Consider the following 11,644-nt stretch of genomic DNA (forward strand, 5'->3'; position numbering starts at 1 on the left):
CTGCCGTGGGAGCAAGTCACAGAGAAGAGTGATCTGTAATTTTCGGTCAGGAGGCTGGCACTGTGAGAAGGAAGAGCGACATAATTGCAGATCAAGTCCATGCGTTTGTCAGCTCATTTGCATAAGGATTCGCCAGTGGATTACAAGACAATAGAAACACATTATAATATCAACAATGGAAGTAATCATTGTTAGTTACTTTGCTGTGATGATGTTACTTTGGGGTCTGAAAATCTGCTGCTGCTGACATGTTCTCTTTAAATTTATTCCTTCAAGAATTATCCCAAGGCAGTATGCAATTTGGTTATTTGAGGCCGGCGTCACACTCAGCGTAAGACAATACGGTCCGTTTTTTACGTCCGTACTACGGCCGTAATACGGAGAAATGTTCCCAAAATAGTGATCCGTAGTCAGGGTGTGTCAGCGTATTTTGCGCATGGCATCCTCCGTATGTAATCCGTATGGCATCCGTACTGCGAGATTTTCGCGCAGGCTTGCAAAACCGACATCTAATGGATTTATGTGCTCAAATGTTAGGGAAAACATATATACAGTATATATATATATATATATATATATATATATATATGTCATTGAGACACATATATATATATTCTGTATTTAGATTTCATTCAGCGCGATATCTGTGAACAGCCGGTAATTCAATTGCCGGCTTTTCATTTCTCCTGCACAAACCCGACAGGATATGAGACATGGTTTACATACAGTAAACCATCTCATATCCCCTTTTTTTTTGCATATTCCACACTACTAATGTTAGTAGTGTGTATGTGCAAAATTTCAGCGCTGTAGCTGCTGAAATAAAGGGTTAAATGGCGGAAAAAATTGGCGTGGGCTCCCGCGCAATTTTCTCCGCCAGAATGGTAAAGCCAGTGACTGAGGGCAGATATTAATAGCCAGGAGAGGGTCCATGGTTATTGGCCCCCCCGTGGCTAAAAACATCTGCCCCCAGCCACCCCAGAAAAGGCACATCTGGAAGATGCGCCTATTCTGGCACTTGGCCACTCTCTTCCCACTCCCTGTAGCGGTGGGATATGGGGTAATGAAGGGTTAATGCCACCTTGCTATTGTAAGGTGACATTAAGCCAGATTAATAATGGAGAGGCGTCAATTATGACACCTATCCATTATTAATCCAATTGTATAAAAGGGTTAAAAAACACACACACACATGATTTAAAAGTAGTTTAATGCAATAAATACAGCGGTTGTTGTAATAATTTATTGTTCTCTCAATTCATCAGGAACACCCTCGCTTGGAAAAATAATAAACGCACAAGATACATACCTTCTGGTGAACCGTCTCGTCCCACGAAGTAATCCATCTGAAGGGGTTAACTAATATTACAGGCAGGAGCCCTGCTAAATGCAGCGGTGCTCGTGCTTGTAATTCCCCAGCGAATGAATGAAATGTAGGTCATTGACCTACATTTCCTTCAGTCGCGGTGATGCGCCCCCTGGTGGATGTCCTCATTCTGGCGGAGAAAATTGCGCGGGAGCCCACGCCAATTTTTTCCGCCATTTAACCCTTTATTTCAGCAGCTACAGCGCTGAAATTTTGCACATACACACTACTAACATTAGTAGTGTGGAATATGCAAAAAAAAAGTTTGTGCAGGAGAAATGAAAAGCCGGCAATTGAATTACCGACTTTTCACTAACAGCGCTGTGTATTTCTCGCAAGTCACACTGCAGGTCCGTGTGGAATCCGTATTTTTCTCGCCCCCATAGACTTTCATTAGCGATTTTTTTGCGCAATACGCTGACAAACGCAGCATGCTGCGATTTTGTACGGCCGTAGAAAGCCGTATAATACTGAACCGTAATATACGGCTAATAGGAGCAGCCCCATTGAGAAGCATTGTGCCGTATGTAATGCGAGTTTTACGGACGTAGTTTCTGCGCTCTTACGTCCGTAAAACTCGCCAGTGTGACGCCGGCCTTATAAAGGAAATTTTATAAAGGAAATGAAGCCAAAGAGAGTAGACTTGGTCACTACACATATATGCACAAAGTTCTCTATGGCCGTGTGTCCACGGTAAGTAAACGCTGCTGGTTTGACGCTGCAGCGTCAAACACACAGCGTCCAGATGTTCCAGCATAGTGGAGGGGATTTTTTGAAATCCCGTGTCCACTATGCGTGGAAACCCACACGCGGCGGGCCTGCGACTCCGGACATGCTGCGCGTCTTTTCAGATCGCAGCATGTCCGTGCTACCTGCGGCGACGCTGCGGCGACGCAGGTAATATCACAGGGCCCTATGGCGAGGGGTGCGATGATCCCGGATGTGTACTGTACACATCCGGCACCATTGGGTCCCAGAAAGGGGGCGGGGCTTAGCACCGAGCGGCTTCGCCGCTGCGGTGATACCGCCGGCCATCCTGATCGTGGACACGCAGCCTATAAAAGACTTTTTGTGTAAGACCTGGGTCACACATTGACTCCGTTTCATCAGATAGTTTTTGCCAGATTTCCAGCATAAAACCATTTGAAATATTTCCAATCTTTCGTGCAACTTGTAGTTTTTCACTTTTGGTGTTTTTGTAGCAGTCTTGGTTAAAGTGGGTGGAGCTTAGTGGGTGTTTTTGAGCCATTTAAAATTTTCAGGATTCATAGGTGATTCAATACTTCTAATTATCAATTTAATAAACTAGTAATTAAGACACTTGAAACCCATAAAAACTACATTTTTTTTTGTTATAGATAGGCCTTGTGCATATGGCAGATTTAGCTGCAGAAAAACTATTCAACGCCACACAGAGTCTCTGTGGCTCCATAGTGCAGAACGACAGGACGGGTGCTCTATTCCTGAAATACTCCTCACTGGGGAACATACTGTTGGATTGGTTTGACCGAGAATTAAATCTGTTTGTTTCCCTATGAAAGATGAATGAGGGGGTTCAGTAGTGCATAGGGCCATACTATAATCCTGTATTTTTTACAGATCAAGCTTAGTAAATACATCAATAGCAACTTAGTTGGTCATAATTGTTCTAAATAACCTTTAATTACTTGGCTGCTGCATGGACATTGAGCTTTTTTATTTTCATGATTACGTATCTACTTATGTCTACAGTCCACTACCAGAACTGATGATTGCAAGTGAGATTTTGGATTCTCATGCAGGGGACAATGTGCATGTATATTATGTCCCCACTGTCTACATAAGTGGCATGGTGGCGCAGTGGTTAGCACTGCAGCCTTGCAGCGCTGGAGTCCTGGGTTCAAACCCCACCAAGGACAACATCTGCAAAGAGTTTGTATGTTCTCCCTGTGTTTGTGTGGGTTTCCTCCCACATTCCAAAGACATACTGATAGGGAATTTAGATTGTGAGCCCCATTGGGGACAGCGATGATAATGTGTGCAAACTGTAAAGCACTGCGGAATATGTTAGCGCTATATAAAAATAAGGATTATTATTATTAATATGTTGTTATAGGTTTTCTTTAACCCCTTAACGACCGCCGATACGCCTTTTAACGGCGGCCGCTAAGGGTACTTAGCCTTAGTACTTAGCCAGGAAAAAGTGAATAGCGCCCCCCAGAGTCGGATTTTCTCTGGGGTCTCGGTTGCCGAGGGTAGCCGAGACCCCAGAGAACATGATTCGGGGGGTTTTTACCGACCCCCGAGTTGCGATCGCCGGTAATTAACCGTTTACCGGCGGTCGCAACAAAAAAAAAAAACGCGATTTGCCGTTTAATTTCTCTGTCCTCCGATGTGATCGCACATCGGAGGACAGAGAAATGTGGTCCCCGATGGCCCCCAATAGCCCCCCGATACTTACCTACTTCCCCCGGTGCTCCTCGTGGCTCCCGATGGGCGCCGCCATCTTTTTTCCGGGAAAAAATGGCGGGCGCACGCGCAGTACGCCCGCCGCCCGGCACCCGGAAGATCTTTGGGGTCTCGGCTGCCGGGGGTAGCCGAGACCCCAAAGAACATGATCGGGGTCGGTTTGCACCGACCCCTGTTTTGCAATCGCCGGTAATTAACAGTTTACCGGCGACCGCAAAAAAAAAAAAAGCGATCTGTAATTCTCTGTCCTCTGATGTGATCGCACATCAGAGGACAGAGAAATAGGGGGATTCGGGGACCCTAACATACTCACCCGGTGTCCCTGGGTCCTCTTCTGTCTTTTCCTGCCAGCCGGCTTTTTCATCATGGCGGGCGCATGCGCAGTGCGCCCGCCATCTGCTGCCATCTGCCGGCCGGCAGGAGAAGACAAGTTGGGGCTAAAATTAGGGTTAGGGTTAGGGTTAGAGTTAGGGTTAGAGTTAGGGTTAGGGTTAGGGTTAGGGTTAGAGTTAGGGTTAGAGTTAGGGTTAGAGTTAGGGTTAGGGTTAGGGTTAGGGTTAGGGTTAGAGTTAGGGTTAGAGTTAGGGTTAGAGTTAGGGTTAGAGTTAGGGTTAGGGTTAGGGTTAGGGTTAGGGTTAGGGCTAGGGTTAGGGTTAGGCTACTTTCACACTAGCGTTTTTTGGCTTCCGTCGCAATGCGTCGTTGGAGAAAAAACGCATCCTGCAAAAGTGCTTGCAGGATGCGTTTTTTCTCCATTGGCTTGCATTAGCGACGCATTGCGATGGATTGCCACATGTCGCATCCGTCGTGCGACGGATGCGTCGTGCTTTGGCGGACCGTCGGCACAAAAAAAGCTACATGTAACTTTTTTGTGCGACGTGTCCGCCATTTCCGACCGCGCATGCGTGGCCGGAACTCTGCCCCCGCCTCCCCGCACCTCACAATGGGGCAGCGGATGCGTTGAAAAAACAGCATCCGCTGCACCCGTTGTGCGGCGCTTACAACGCTAGCGTCGGTACGTCGGCCCGAGACACTGCGATGGGCTGAGTACGACGCTAGTGTGTAAGTAGCCTTAGGCTTCTTTCACACTTGCGTCGGTACGGGGCGGTCGCAATGCGTCAGCCCGACGTACCGACGCACGTTGTGAAAATTGTGCACAACGTGGGCAGCGGATGCAGTTTTTCAATGCATCCGCTGCCCAGTCTATGTCCTGGGGAGGAGGGGGCAGAGCTACGGCCACGCATGCGCGGAAATGGCGGACGCGACGTACAAAAAAAAGGTTACATTGAACTTTTTTTGTGACGACGGGGGCTAAAGTTATGGTTAGGGTTGGGGCTAAAGTTAGGGTTAGGGTTGGGGCTAAAGTTAGGGTTAGAGTTGGGATTAGGGTTAGGGTTTGGATTAGGGTTGGGATTAGTGTTACGTTTGGGATTAGGGTTGGGATTAGGGTTAGGGTTGGGATTAGGGTTAGGGGTGTGTTGGATTTAGGGTTTTGATTAGGGTTATGGTTAGGGTTGAGATTAGGGCTCTTTTGGGGTTAGGGTTGTGATTATCGTTAGGGTTGTGATTAGGATTATGGATCGGGTTGAGATTAGGGTTAGGGGTGTGTTGGAGTTAGGGTTGGAGTTATAATTTGGGGGTTTCCACTGTTTAGGTACATCAGGGGGTCTCCAAACACGACAGCCAATTTTGCGCTAAAAAAGTCAAATGGTACTCCCTCCCTTCTGAGCTCTGCCGTGCCCCAAACAGTGGTTTATCCCCACATATGGGGCATCAGCGTACTCGGGATAAATTGGACAACAACTTTTGGGGTCCAATTTCTCCTGTTACCCTTGTGAAAATAAAAACTTGGGGGCTAAAAATCTTTTTTGTTGGAAAAAAAAATATTTTTTTATTTTCACTACTCTGCATTATAAACTTCTGTGAAGCACTTGAGCTTTCAAAGTTCTCACTACTATCTAGATAAGTTCCTTAGGGGGTCTAGTTTCCAAAATTTGGTCACTTGTGGGGGTTTCTACTGTTTAGGTACATCAGGGGCTCTGCAAACGCAACATAACACCCACAGACAATTCTATCAAAGTCTGAATTCCAAAATGGCGCTCCTTCTCTTCCGAGCTCTGCCGTGTGCCAAAACAGTGGTTTACCCCCACATATGGGGTACCAGAATACTCAGGACAAATTGGAGAACAAATATTGACATCCAATTTCTCTTGTTACCTTTGTGAAAATAAAAATTTGGAGGCTAAAAAAATTTTTTTTGTGGAAAAAAAAATATTTTTTATTTTCACTACTCTGCATTATAAACTTCTGTGAAGCACTTGGGCATTCAAAGTTCTCACCACATATCTAGATAAGTTCCTTGTGGGGTCTATTTTCCAAAATGGGGTCACTTGTTGGGGGTTTCTACTGTTTAGGTACATTAGGGGTCAGCAAACGCAACATAACGCCCGCAGACAATTCTATCAAAGTCTGCATTCCAAAATGGCGCTCCTTCCCTTCCGAGCTCTGCCGTGCGCCCAAACAGTGTTTTACCCCCACATATGGGGTACCAGCATACTCAGGACAAATTGGACAACAACTTTTGGGGTCCAATTTCTCTTGTTACCCTTGTGAAAATAAAAACTTGGGGGCTAAAAAATCTTTATTGTTAAAAAATATATATTTTTTATTTTCACGACTCTGCATTATAAACTTCTGTGATGCACTTGGGCATTCAAAGTTCTCACTACACATCTAGATAAGTTCCTTGGGGGGTCTAGTTTCCAAAATGGGGTCACTTTTTTGGGGTTTCTACTGTTTAGGCACATCAGGGGCTCTCCAAACGCGACATGGCGTCCAATCTCAATTCCAGTCAATTTTGCATTGAAAAGTCAAATGGCGCTCCTTTGCTTCCGAGCTCAGCCATGCGCCCAAACAGTGGTTTACCCCCACATATGGGGTGTTGGCATACTCAAGACAAATTGTACAACAACTTCTGGGGTCCATTTTCTCCTGTTACCCTTGGTAAAATAAAAATTTGGAGGCAAAAAGATCATTTTTGTAGAAAAAATGCGATTTTTTTTATTTTCACGGCTCTACGTTATAAACTTCTGTGAAGCACCTGGGGGTTTAAAGTGCTCACCACACATCTAGATAAGTTCCTTAAGGGGTCTAGTTTCCAAAATGGTGTCATATGTGGGGGTTCTCCACTGTTTAGGCACATCAGCGGCTCTCCAAACGTGACATGGCGTCCGATCTCAATTCCAGCCAATTCTACATTGAAAAAGTAAAACGACACTCCTTCTCTTCCAAGCTCTGCGGTGCGCCCAAACAGTGGTTTACCCCCATATATGGGGTATCGACGTACTCAGGAGAAATTGCACAACAACTTTTGTGGTCTAATTTCTCCTGTTACCCTTGTGAAAATAAAAATTTTGGGGCAAAAAGATCATTTTTGTAGAAAAAATGAGATTTTTTATTTTCACGGCTCTACGTTATAAACTTCTGTGAAGCACTTGGGGGTTCAAAGTGCTCACCACAAATCTAGATAAGTTCCTTAAGGGGTCTAGTTTCCAAAATGGTATCACTTGTGGGGGGTTTCCACTGTTTAGGCACATCAGGGACTCTCCAAACGCGACATGGCATCCGATCTCAATTCCAGCCAATTCTGCATTGAAAAAGTCAAACGGTGCTCCTTCACCAACTTTTGTGGTCTAATTTCTCCTGTTACCCTTGTGAAAATAAGAATTTGTGGGCGAAAAAATCATTTTTGTGAAAACAAATGCGATTTTTTATTTTCACGGCTCTACGTTATAAACTTCTGTGAAGCACTTGGGGGTTCAAAGTGCTCACCACACATCTAGATAAGTTCCTTGGGGGGTCTAGTTTCCAAAATGGTGTCACTTGTGGGGGGTTTCCACTGTTTAGGCACATTAGGGGCTCTCCAAACGCGACATGGCGTCCGATCTCAATTCCAGCCAATTCTGCATTGAAACAGTCAAACGGTGCTCCTTAACTTCCAAGCTCTGCGGTGCGCCCAAACAGTGGTTTACCTCCACATATGGGGTATCGGCGTACTCAGGAAAAATTGCACAACAAAATTTGTGGTTAAATTTCTGTTTTTACACTTGTGAAAATTAAAAAAAATGGTTCTGAAGTAAAATGTTTGCAAAAAAAAGTTAAATGTTCATTTTTTTCTTCCACATTGTTTTAGTTCCTGTGAAGTACGTAAAAGGTTAATAAACTTCTTGAATGTGGTTTTGAGCAGCTTGAGGGGTGCAGTTTTTAGAATGGTGTCACACTTGGTTATTTTCTATCATATAGACCCCTCAAAATGACTTCAAAGGTGATGTGGTCCCTAAAAAAAACATGGTGTTGTAAAAATGAGAAATTGCTGGTCAACTTTTAACCCTTATAACTCCCTAACAAAAAAAAATTTTGTTTCCAAAATTATGCTGATGTAAAGTGGACATGTGGGAAATGTTACTTATTAACTATTTTTCGTGACATATCTCTCTGATTTAAGGGCATAAAAATACAAAGTTTGAAAATTGCAAAATTTTAAAAATTTTCGCCATATTTCCATTTTTTTCATAAATAATCGCAAGTAATATCGAAGAAATGTTACCACTAACTTGAAGTACAACATGTCATGAAAAAACAATCTCAGAATCAGCGGGATCCGATAAAGCGTTCCAGAGTTATAACCTCATAAAGTGACACTGGTCAGAATTGTAAAAATTGGCTTGGTCATTAAGTACCAAATTGGCTCTGTCACTAAGGGGTTAAATAAGGATAAAGAAATGATTTATGACTGAATTTGTAAAACATTATATGCCTTTATAATGAGGAACATTCCAATGGAGAACAATAGTATATATACAATATATATGAAACAATATAATAATATGCAATAATTAATAGTAATTGATGGACAATACGATGGTAACGTATACTGGAGCTGGTCAGACTGGAACAATCAGCCTTTCAATCATTGTTCAACAATGGACAGTCCCAGGTAGAGTTACCTCAGCATCCCAGGAGGAGCCAGGCTTAATGTTCTGGAAAGAACTCAGCCCTGATCATTACAGACATATAAATATTGATGTCTGAGCTCTATGGGACTGTCCAGTCTACCTGGTGGTGGGGTCAGTTCCTGCTCAGATCTGCTGCTCTGCTGCCTAACTTTCTAGAATCCAAAGTCGGCATGGACATCTATCAGCTCTGCGTGACCTTAATAACTTTTCCCGTGATTAGACAGGTGTCTGGAGGAGGTGAGAATAAATTAATATAACGATTGTCCTGTTATGTGAATAAATCTAGACATGGTTACCTCCACTCTTTCTAACACGAGGTCATTCACCATTGTACATAATGGATTGCTTTGCTCTGTAGTCCATTTAGATGCTGTGCATGAAATACTTGTATTAATACTTTTGAACTACAAAGAGGAATGTAACACCAAATGCCCTGTAAGTAGCTCCATGTGAAATTTGCCTTTTTCTATTTTAAATGAAGTTCCTAATCATATAATATATAGGGGAATCCTCAATAGATGTCTCAATAAACTGGTATTGTAGAAGAAAACCAAGAAAAATGTTGCTAAAATGTTGTTAAAATTAATATTTGCATACCTTCTATATAAAAAGGTAGGTAGCTAAGAATACATTAAATTCATAGAAATATAAAGGTATCTTTTTTGTATCCTTGTCCATGTACCTTTCTGTATAGGAGGCACAGTTACTCACTGCCCCTTATGTCCCCATGTGGACTCTATGCACTCTACCAATGTCATTGAATGATCGAATACTATACTTGGGTGTATGTATGTGTGTGTGTGTATATATAATCTTCCCTGTATGTACAAATTTGAAAACTTATATTTCTGGTAGTGAATTCTTGAATTCCTAATTTAAGACGTAGTTTAAATTAAATATAGGAGCATAAATTAATTTAATTGTTATCTGTCACACCATTGATACCAGTGGTGCCCGATGGATCGTATGCGAATGTTTTTAACCTCTCTACCGCAGATGTGAATGAAACCTAAAACCCTTAGATGCTCTTCTTCTTTAGATACATATATTATCCTATATAGTTTTATATACCTCTCAAATGTAGATTAGTGAAAAACTGATTTTCTTTTTTATTACAGCCTCATACAGTAGTTTTCAATATCTCTGCCGCTTTCAGTATAATAAGGTGTGCACATGTGTGTCCTTCACAAGACCAGTCTCTGGAAAAATAAAGATCTTGGAATCTATATGGAATTCATTCAGAAAATTGGCCATTTAAAAGTGAACTGCACTTTGAATAAACTTTTCATACATCAATAATACAGGCGATGATAAAAAAAACCCAAAACCCTTTGCAATGTATCCTGTTGTGTATCCGCTTTTTGGGCTCCCCTGGTGGTTGCTGGTGGTACTGGTGACTTGTTTGCACTTTGCTTCTTCTGTTCACCTGCTTCCATCAGTGTTTGGGAGTTTCCTATTTAGCCTTGCTCTCCAGTCATTTCCTTGCCGGTCATCATTGTAACCAGAGCCTTCGGTTGCATGTTCCTGCTACTAGTCTGCTGATCAGCTAAGTGGACTTTGTCCTTTTGTTTTGTACCTTTTGTCCAGTTTGCAGCTTTTGTAATTCTCTGTAGCTGGAAGCTCTTGCGGCCTGAAATTGCCACTCCGGTGTCATGAGTTGACACAGGAGTCTTAAAGTAATTTCAGGATGGTTTTTGAAAGGGTTTTCAGTTGACCGTGAAGTCCTCTTTTGTATCCTTCTGCTATCTAGTAAGTGGACCTCTCTTTGCTAAATCTACTTTCATACTGTGTATGTCTTTTCCTCTTAATTCACCGTTATTACATGTGGGGGGCTGCTATCATCTTTTGGGGTATTTCCCTAGAGGTAAGCCAGGTCTGTTTCTTCCTCTACCAGGCGTAGTTAGTCCTCCGGCTGGCGCGTGGCATATAGGAAGCCGTAGGTATGCTCCCTGGCTACTGTTAGTTGTGTGGTAGATTTAGCTCACGGTCAACTCGAGTTTCCATCACCCGAGAGCTCGTTCGTTACTTATGTGTTTTTTACGTTCCCTTGCCATTGGGAATCATGACAGTATGACCGGCCCCCCCCACATGTAACAACACAAGGAAGCGAATCAATCCGTCAGAGGTTTGATGGCTCTCTGAGGCCTTGTATTGATTATCGTCTCCTGAATAAATCTACTTTCATACTGTGTATGTCTTTTCCTCTTAATTCACCGTTATTACATGTGGGGGGCTGCTATCATCTTTTGGGGTATTTCCCTAGAGGTAAGCCAGGTCTGTTTCTTCCTCTACCAGGCGTAGTTAGTCCTCCGGCTGGCGCGTGGCATATAGGAAGCCGTAGGTATGCTCCCTGGCTACTGTTAGTTGTGTGGTAGATTTAGCTCACGGTCAACTCGAGTTTCCATCACCCGAGAGCTCGTTCGTTACTTATGTGTTTTTTACGTTCCCTTGCCATTGGGAATCATGACAGTATGACCGGCCTACAAAGTGTTAATTGTTTGGGCTGAAGCAGGAGAAAAGGAAGTGTTGAAGGGAAATTTTTTATTTTTTTTTCTTTCCCTCAGAGTTTTGCTGCCTAGCCCTTAATTGCTGTCTAGCTGCTTCTTACCTCCTCTTAACCCTTGAATGGCTCTGACCTTAGCTGTTTAACATGGATGTCCAGAGTTTGGCTGCAGGTTTAAATAATCTTGCTACGAAGGTTCAAAATTTACAAGATTTTGTTATACATGCTCCTATTTCTGAACCTAAAATCCCTACACCAGAGGTGTTTTCCGGAGATAGATCTCGGTTTTTGAATTTCAAATATAATTGTAAA

This window comes from Ranitomeya variabilis, chromosome 1 (assembly GCF_051348905.1).
Source record: "Ranitomeya variabilis isolate aRanVar5 chromosome 1, aRanVar5.hap1, whole genome shotgun sequence".
Taxonomy (NCBI): domain Eukaryota; kingdom Metazoa; phylum Chordata; class Amphibia; order Anura; family Dendrobatidae; genus Ranitomeya; species Ranitomeya variabilis.